This window comes from Oratosquilla oratoria, chromosome 21, assembly GCF_046742065.1.
Source record: "Oratosquilla oratoria isolate Oo_2021 chromosome 21, ASM4674206v1, whole genome shotgun sequence".
NCBI classification, from domain to species: domain Eukaryota; kingdom Metazoa; phylum Arthropoda; class Malacostraca; order Stomatopoda; family Squillidae; genus Oratosquilla; species Oratosquilla oratoria.
The window spans coordinates 56,357,756-56,367,755 of NC_134797.1; the positions used below are offsets into that span (position 1 = coordinate 56,357,756).

The following is a 10,000-nucleotide window of genomic DNA, read 5'->3' on the forward strand; positions in this document are numbered from 1 at the left end:
AAATGAGTGACGTCAACCAGCATGCAGGCAACACTATCCGTGATGGACTATGCTACGAGTATTACAGCATGGCAACCCATTCCCGACAGACAACATAAACTACAGGTCACACACACTCAAAACAAAACTCTTGTGTGTGTGTGTGTGTGTGTGTGTGTGTGTGTGTGTGTGTGTGTGTGTGTGTGTGTGTGAGTGTGTGTGTGTGTGTGTGTGTGTGTGTGATTCAACATTGTCTTGGATCACGTGTTAGACTCGTGACTGACAGCTATTTTCTTCCCGGAAGAGAGCTCAGAGCTCGTATATGACCAATCTGTGAATAATGCTTTGACCTTACACCCACACACACACCCCGAGCTCCCCGCCCACGACAGTTGGAGTACCGACTCGCAGCGCAGCGATACTGAAATTATTTCAGCCCTAGGCGGAATTCGAACCCGGACCGCCGTAGTGGCAGCCGGGAACTTTAACCACTGCGCCTCGTGTGTGTGTGTGTGTGTGTGTGTGTGTGTGTGTGTGTGTGTGTGTGTGTGTGTGTGTGTGTGTGTGTGTGTGTGTGTAGACTGAAAGATCTGATAGTATGCTTTAATACTGTAACTCATTATCAGTGCAATAATTATCACCGGGTACAGACGGCTAACACCCATAGACCACTTAAACACACAAAGGATCATAAAGGATTACAAAGACGGAGCATGCCGACAGGAGACCTTTTGGTCCATAACTAGGTCGAATGCGAAAAAATATAATGATAAATAAAAATAAAATAAAAAATATAATAACAGAAATAATAACAAATAAAATGAATAAATGCGTGGGTATAGTTAAATAATAAACAGGTAAATAGTAAATAATAAATTGACAGATAAAGAATAAATGAAACTCAAGCAAATAATAAACAAACAGACAAACAACAGACAAACAAGAGACACAGACTCATGTTCTCTGTTTCCTTAAACATCTCGACATACGCGGCACACACAACACATCCCATACCCCAAACAAACACACAACACCCGCTACACTATACGACAGACCGACAACAACAACACCACCACCTATAGAACCATTATCAGATTTCAGAGCACTGTCACAATACGACGCATAGCTCGACCCAGCCAGACAACACACATAGACCAGTCTCCGGAGTCATAGCTCTTGCTAGTAATGGAACCAAACGGGATCGTTGGCCACCCTCCAACCCCAATCGAGGGCTCAGCTAAACAGGACAGAGTCCACTTAAGTAGATTTCGCTGTGGTCGCCCCAAGGTACTCAATGAGGGTACATAAGTTAGGCGACACAATAGACAACACATAACCAGTCAACCACGATGCCTAAGCTAGTCACATATGTTTGAGTACACGACAAAAGCACTCTCTCTCTCTCTCTCTCTCTCTCTCTCTCTCTCTCTCTCTCTCTCTCTCTCTCTCGCGCGCGCGCGCGCGCGGCACAGTGGTAGAGTTCCTGGCTGCCATTACGGCTATCCGTGTTCGAATCCATCCCAGGGCTGAAATATTTTCAGAATCGCTGCGCTGCGAGTCGTTACTCCAACTCTCGTGGGTGAGGAGCTGGGTGTGTTTGTGCGTGTAAGGTCACAGTACTACCCATAGATCGGTCATATATGAGCTCTGAGCTCTCTTCCAAGAGGGAAATAGCTGTCGATCACGAGTCCAACACGTGATCCAAGACCATGGTGAATCTCACATACACACACACACACACACACACACACACACACACACACACACGGACACAACATATTCAAGGTGGAGGACATAAGGTCGTTCTCCTCCGTTGCTATGGTGTTGTAACAACGCGGCTGGCAGAACCACAATAGCAACAAACGACGACAACAACAGCAGCGGCAACAATAACAAAAGTAAAATTCGCTCTAGCCGACCGATTTCATTCAAACGAGGTCCTGACCCTGTGTTGAGGAGGTCCATAGCTACCGAATTGTCTGTGGGTGCCGTACCCGCTTCCCCTTAATCGTTGAGCACTATTGGTCATTAATCATACGGGCACTCGTCCCTCTGCAATTTGCTACCGGGAACTGACCTACCCCTCGTTTACTTTAACCTGACGAGGTCTTTCTTAAAATTAAAACTGGAGAGGCTATCATAAATTTTCTCAAATCTAGATAAATCTAAGTCAGTCATGATTTGCTGTGCTTTATATATTATGTTGATATATCATATTTACACACACACACACACACACACACACACATACACACACACACAAAATGTATTTATATAATTAGTGATATAATTAGTGTCAATATACCATGGATCTCGGTAGACTCGTGTTTGATCTACCCACGGAATACAAGAAACATATAAGACGAATGGAGAAAACAACTAAGAAGATTTTTTAAACAGACTCAGCAATGGTCTTTAACAAGACATGGCTGCAGGAAAATTTACTGCCAAAATAATTATATATATATATATATATATATATATATATATATGTGTGTGTGTGTGTGTGTGTGTGTATAAATCTTGACGTCTGTATATTTCGCTCAGCTCCGTGAACAAACTTTTTCATTTATCGTATTTCCACCGATTATATTTTTTTCTGTAATCAACGTTTCCAAATTAGACTAAACAGACTATAATTCAAAACTCTTTGATAACCCCGACACTACATCTTGATAGTGGTAGTTCGGTAATCGTCCTCACTGCCATATTGCATTTTTTTTTTCATAAGGGTTACTGACCAGCTCTATTATTTGGCAAATGGTCACAAGAAATGCAATAGTTATTTCCAATGCTTATATAACAATATTTACAATAACACACATTCACTACATAATCATCACTAAATACCACTGACGACACTTTTTTTTTTCTTTTAGCAAATGTATCTATAGTACCGTAACCAAGTTTCGATTACTGGTGTTCCGAAAGTGGGTTGATTACGTTTTTTTGGGGGGAGGCTGGGGGGGGAGGATAGGGTTTGATGTACTCCCTCCTCCCTAGCCTCCCCTGTCGGTACAGCCAACAGAAATAAACACAGTATTCGTAAGAATCTCGTGTATAATTAGTACTAATTTTCATATGTCGCAAACACGAATAATTAACTTTTTTTTAAGACAAGAGATTAGGCTGCCATTAATTACACGTGGGCTAATCCAAACACGTTCTTCACCACAAGTGGATTACCACGAAAACCTTAAGTAATCACACGTTTTCCTCATCACGGAACACAATATTCTCACTAATGCAATACACATGTGGAGTATTCGCAACACACACTCATGCGAGATTAATATTCCTTAAGGGTATTCCGAACATACCCGTACACTGTGCAATGCGTTGGGGGGGGGGGTATTCACATCACTGGCTCATGCCACCAAGTGGCATGAGCCTACAGGCATGGTATGGTCCCTCCCCTGCATCAAAGGAACCTCAATACTCCCAAAAGCCACGATCATGGCTTTATGTCATGAGGAAACGCGGTGAGCTTCAAGGGCACATCGACCTCTGGATGTCCCTGGGTCGCCTCCCAGTATCTCTAGTTGTCCTTAGTTGTCCCTGGGTGTCCCTAGGTGCCCCTGGGTGCTCCTGGGTGCCAGCACCCTGTCCTCCTAGTAACTTAGGTGACACAGTGACACTCCACTCTCATGTGACACAAGTACGTGTCTGATAAACACTTCAGGTAACTCTTATGACACCGACTGACATACTGATTTCTTGACACGCACCTGTGGTTCGCTGGCTCACTGAAGTCAGCAAACCAAACTGACACTGGACTCTGAGGCCAGCCAGGGACGAGCTGACACCAGCATCACGAAAGGGCACGCTGGCACATTGTCAGGCCCAGGAGACAACGACGAAGTCTCTAGAACCAGAAGGTCACTTCTGGTAGTGCCATCGAACTCTATACACTTCGAAAGGCCAACGCCTGCCCACCCCTTCACGTTCCTCCTCCTCTGATGCCTCCACAGATGCCTTATGCCGTGGCCAAGAGAAGCTGTGGCAAAACAACAACTGCTGTGGTGCCGAGCGGGGTGGAGGAGGTGGAGGAGGTGGAGGACCACGACGTGAAGGTGGAGGACGAGGCCACGAGGGACAGGTCCTGCTCACTCGCCTTCGGGTACTCTGACAGGTCTGTTCAAGGACCAGCCCAGCACGGGCGGCACTCACACTACACTACACTAACATCGCTAACGCCAACACAGGGTAAACAGAAGCATTAGGGGACTGAACACATCACTCACTCACTAAACATGACAGCTGATGGAGGGACATCTTCCATACAAGGCACCATCCCTCAGTCTTCTCTCCCGCTTCCCGTTGCCTCGTAGAGGACTGGTAATCTTTGCAGTGCCGTTAACTATTACTCCCTCGAGAGACAAAAGCTCTTTAGTCCCAAATCATAGCCTCCAGCAGGAACAATTCACTGCAGGTCTGTCACAATAGCTTCCTGGGGGGATTATAATTTAGCCCCGTAACTATAGTTTCCTGCATGGTACAGCACACTGTAGTGTCATCACTATAGCTTCCTGTAGGGACAACACGCTTTAGTCCCGTAACTATAATTTCCTGCACGGGACAACACTCTGCAGTGCCCGTAACTATAGCCCTCGGCAGGGACAACACTAACTTGTGCGGTGCACTGGGTAACGGGCTAAGGGACACAATGCAATGCACTAAAACAACAACAGACCCTTGTGCGTCCGTGCACACAGGACACACACACACGCCATGTGCACATCGAATGTAAACTGGTAGTGTGGCAGCGAATGTGTGTGCGTGTGTGTGCGTGTGTGTGTGTGCGTGTGTGTGTGTGTGTGTAGGGGTCCCCACGAGACGAGAGCAAGCACACAACCCGCACGACGAGGCGCCTCGACAGCGGCAGACTGGCTGGGCGGCCAGGCGACGGCCGGGGCAAGACGTACACAATGCACACACACACACACACGTACACGTGCACATGCGTACACACACACAAACACACACACACGCACACACACACTCACCAGACACCAGTGTACGCACGCAGGCGGGGCTGAGTGAGTTGCCACGAGTGGATTTTAACGTTGAGAACATGTGGGTCCCCAACTGACGGGCCGAGTGAGTGACGAGGACTGCGGCTGCGCAGACGATCAACATTTCTGGTTTTTTAGCGCAGACGACCGACTTGCTGCCTCTTCTCGTACTCGACCAGCTACTGCTGCGACGTCAGCGTCGCCTGCCGTTCCCGGGAGAGGTGAGCTTGTTGGCGTACGGTGATCGTTACGTGCTGGACTATTTTCCCCGTCCAGGAGGGTAGCCTTTTTTTTTTTTTTCTTCTTCTTTTTTTGCGTAGAATTTGTTCCTGCTGCCCGCGCTGCTTGAAGAAGGCAACCACAGCGAAGAATAAATAAAGAATAAAAAGAAGAAATAACGAGGAAGAAGAAATAAAGAAGAGGAAGAAATAAAAAAAGAGGAAAAAGAAATAAAAAAGAAATAAAGAAGAAAAAGAAATGAAGACGAGAAGAAATAAAGAAGAGAAGAAATAAAGAAGAAATAAAGAAAAAGAAACATAGAAGAAGAAGAAGAAAAGAAGTAATAAAGATGAAATAAAGAAGAAGAAGAATGTGATATGATGATGATGATAATAAAATTGATAATAATAATAACAACAATAACAATAATGATAATGTAGAAAAGGCGCAGATTAATTTTTCCAACACGGTAGCGGACACGTAACAGAACAAGGATTTCACCGACCGAGACCCCATCTGTGTTCACACCACGTGCCTGAATAAAATCGTCTGGCGTCACAAAAAAAAATCACCGTAGACGCACTTCACATATTTTATTCTGGCGACTTCATTCGCCTCGGGGCGAGACCTCCCGACGAGTTGATTACCGACATCAATCCTCCATTCTCAGCCGTGACGCCTCCGTTCCTTAAGGTTTGTCAAACGGTTTGTCAAACTCGGATTGTCAAACAAGTGTCTGAAGTTATGTTTGACCGTGTGAATAGGGTATATGGTTGTCAAACACGTTTGTCGAGCGTATTTGACGCTAAAGGGCTATTTCCACGATCGAACTGTTTGTCAAACAAGTGCTTGAAGTAATGTTTGACTGTGTGAATGGGGTATTTAGTAGTGAAACACGTTTGACAATCATGTTTGACACTAAAAGGCCATTTACACGATCAAACTGTTTGTCAAACAAGATTTTGAAGTGATGTTTGACTGTGTTTGACGCTAAAAGGCCATTTACACGATAAAACGGTTTGTCAAACAAGTGTTTGAAGTGATGTTTGACCGTGGGAATAGGATATTTGGTTGTCAAACATAATTGTCAAACGCGTTTGACACCCAAATACCGCATTCACACGGTCAAACATTACTTCAAGCACTTGTTTGATCAACAGTTTGACAAACCGTTTGACCATGTAAATGGCCCTTTAGCGTCTCTGACACGCGACGCAGAGCCTCGTGGCCATTCCGCATAGTGGCCGCTTTAATTAATCAAGCGAATTATTCATTAAGCAGGTAAGGAGATGGAGGGTGTGGAGGTGGAAAGGTGGAGGTGAAGGATGTGGAGGAGGTGGAGGTGAATGTGGAGGAGGTGGAGGTGAATGATGTGGAGGAGGTAGAGTATGCGAAGGTGGAGGTGGAGGTGAATGATGTGGAGGTGGAGGAGGTGGAGTACAAGGTGGAGGAGGTGGAGGTGAAGCATGTGGAGGTGAAGGTGGTGTTGAGGTGAAGGTGTATGTGGATGTAGAGCAGGTGGAAGATGTGAATGTGCAGGTGGAGGTGGAGGATGAATAGGTGAAGGTGGAGGTGAAGGTAGAGGAGATGGAGTTGGAGGAGGAAGATGTGGAAGTGGAGGAGTAGAATGTGGCGGAGGAGGATGTAGAGGTGGAGTAAGTTAAGATGGAGGTGGAGTAGCTGTAGATGGAGGTGGGAGAGGTGGGGTGGAGCATGTGGAGGTGAAGGTGGATGTGAGGTGGAGCATGTAGAGGTTGAGGAAGTGGAGGTGGGGTGTAGCATATGGAGGTTGAGGAGGTGGAGCATGTGGAGGTGGATAATGTGGAGGTTGTGGAGATGGAGGTGGAGAGAGGAAGGAGAGGAGGAGGAGGAGGATAGAAGGAAAAGTGAGAGTGAACGTAAAGGAAGAAAATATGAAGGTGAAGGAGGTATAGGAGGAAGACGAGGAGGAGGAGGAATATGGGTAGGAAGAGGAGGAAAAGAAAGAGGAAGAGGAAAAGGAGAAGACAGAAGAAAGGGAACAGGAAAAGAAAGAAGATGGAAATGAAAATGAAAAGGAGGAAGAAGAAAAGGACAGGAAGAGGCAAAGGAAGAGGAAGAGGAAAAGGAACAAGAAGAGGAAGAGGAAGAGGAAGAGGAAGAGGAAAAGGACGAGGAAAAGGAAAAAGAAATGGAAGAGGAAGTGGAAAAATAAGACGAAGAGGAAGACGAAGAAGACGAAGAGGAAGAGGAAAAGGACGAGGAAAAGAGGCAATGGAAGAGGAGGAAGAGGAAAAGAAGAGGAAGAAGAGGAAGAAGACGAAAAGGAAAAAGAAGACGAAGAGGAAGAGGAAGAAGAAAAGGACGAGGAAGAGGAAGACGAAGAGGAAGACGAAGAGGAAGAGGAAAAAGGAAGACAGCATCAGCGCATCCGCTTGCGCACGGTCTGGCTGGACACCAACGACCTCCCGGGCCTCGCCCACGACAACCAGACGCATCAAAGTCTCCAGCTTATCAACATTTCAACCCTTTCGTACCGGGTGGCACTCTCCCCTTTCATTCCAGCTGCCGCCAGGCGATTTAATTCAAACATATCCGTAACGAAAGGTGGACTGACTCCATGATGGGGGATGTCAGAGAGGAGGACGTCAAATAGAAGCATATCACAGCGGACCGTCTTCAGAATGGATGAACAACTTCAACTCCAATTGGAAGAATACCCCTGAGGAGGTGACACACTGTTCTTGGACCAAGCCCAAGATGTTCGACTGTATTTACTTCATATTTTCACCTTAGTTGAGCTAACAACCGTAGACTGATCCCTTCCTCCTTCCACTCACTACTATTGGCCAAAGACAAACAATCCTACACCAATACAACAAACAGCAGACCAACGGGGAGACCTATTGGGAGGGTCTGGGACCGTTGCTACCCGCTGAGGGTCTGCGAGGTTCCCATTCGTTGACACTCAAGGAGTAGGGACTCGGAATTTGAAGGAGACAGAAATGAAAAGCTAACCTGAGACGAAGCGACCTTTCCTACGGTCAAGAGGTTTGTCAAACCCGGTTTTTCAAAAACCCAGTTCGTCCAATAAGTGTTTGAAGTGATATTTGACAGTGTGAATGGGGGTATTTGGTTGTCAAACATGTTTGACAACCAAATACTCCATGTAAATGGCCCTTTTAAGAAGTATGGTAAGAGTTACGAGGATGGATAGCGTGAGTGAGCTGGGTTGGGTAAAAAGGCTGGCAGATAGGGTTGATCAAAGAATGCCGAGATGGTTTGGACATATGGAAACAATGAGTGAAGGAAGACGAGTAAAAAATATGAAAGACGGATGTGAATGGAGTAAATCTGAAAGGAAGACCGAAAATGAGGTGGATGTAAGGGGTACTGGATGCAAGGTAAATGTCTGTCGAGCAAGGAAAGAAGAGGCTCAGAGATAGGTGTAGTATAAGAGTGATTAGGAATGGGTGAGGAATTGCGTCAACCTAAAGTGAATTATTGTCTGGTCTATAAAATGTCCAGTGAATGGTAGGTATGTGTGTGTGTGGGGGGGGGAGGGGTGTTTCGTCGTGAACTGAAGCAGTAGGGTATACCAGCTTCAACTGTCGGGCCGTGCTGTGGAGGCTCTGTGTCTTGCTGCATTGCCTTTGACTCGAACAGTAGGCGAGAGACCGGTCTCTTCATCCACAAAGAACTACGATCAGGAAGGACAATAGGCTTTTGAATGGATGTGAATTAGGTGAAAGGTGGCCAAGTGGTTTGATTTAGGTTTCATGGCTCGAGTCCACTCATGCGCTGAATAAAATGTAGGCTTGTTATCTCTACATTAAGTCGATAAGTATTGGTGGAGAGGCAAACTCGGAGCAGTCTACAGGTACAAGGCAACCTCTGGAGTAACCTCGGGGGGGTTGCCAGATTAAAAATATTTACAAGTGTACAAGTAGGCTGTTGCCATGTATATTTCTACACTAAGTAAATAAATACTGGTGGAAAGGCAAACCCGGAGCGGTCTACAATTACAAGGCAACCTCCGAAGTAACCCCGGGAGGTTGCCAGATTAAACATATTTACAACTATACAAGCAGGCTGTTCCCATATATATAAATAAATATAAGATTGGCGCAGGTGTTTCTCCGAATGCTAGCGGTTTCTTTTGATCAAACAGATGTTCGGGTGTCTGACCCGAGATGCGGCGAAGCCTATTGTTCGGTTCGGGCGTTGGCTGGAAAAGTCGGGTCCTCTGGTCACTATATGCGTGCCTAGAAGGTGATGATAACAAAAATCGCCTAACATTTGATCAAAATCACGGCATCACATTCATCTATTTCAGTTCAACTGCCATCAGACGATTATTTTCTGCAGATAATCATCTAAAGGAACCCATCATTATTACCATATTACTATAATTATTGTAATTACCATTATTACTATTATCATTATCATTATTAATCATTATCATCAATATTATCATTATCGTTATCATTATCAATACAATATCATAATATCAATCATTATTATTACGCATATGCTTTCTACATGGTTCCTAGGAACGGTAGATCGCCACAAAAGTCCTTTGAGGTCGGACAAAGCCTCAAGCACTCAGAGACACACGATAATATATATATACATTTTTTTCTGCCGGCAAGGCTCTTCTTCGAACGAATTCCTGCCGGCGATGATTGTGATGATTGCGAGAAATATGTGCTGAATCGTTGCTGGAAGGCACTCACGATGGTGGGTTCTGGAAACTGGAACCAAGCCAGAGGCACTGGAATGCGCTAGGAATGGAAAAAGAAAGAAAA

General features: G+C 45.4%; 1 long non-coding RNA gene across 3 annotated transcripts in view; it reads right to left on the minus strand.

Moving 5' to 3' along the window:
* The window catches only part of LOC143036644 (uncharacterized), a 125,136-nt gene extending 120,281 nt beyond the window's left edge, over positions 1–4,855 (minus strand). The window contains exon 1 of one of the 3 annotated variants that reach the window (XR_012967384.1): positions 4,673–4,855. This is a non-coding gene — a long non-coding RNA (uncharacterized LOC143036644). Of the gene's footprint in view, positions 1–4,223 lie in introns of all 3 variants that reach the window. The other 2 variants (XR_012967385.1, XR_012967386.1) reach the window with 2 other exon arrangements.
* Between the last annotated feature and the right edge of the window lie 5,145 nt (positions 4,856–10,000).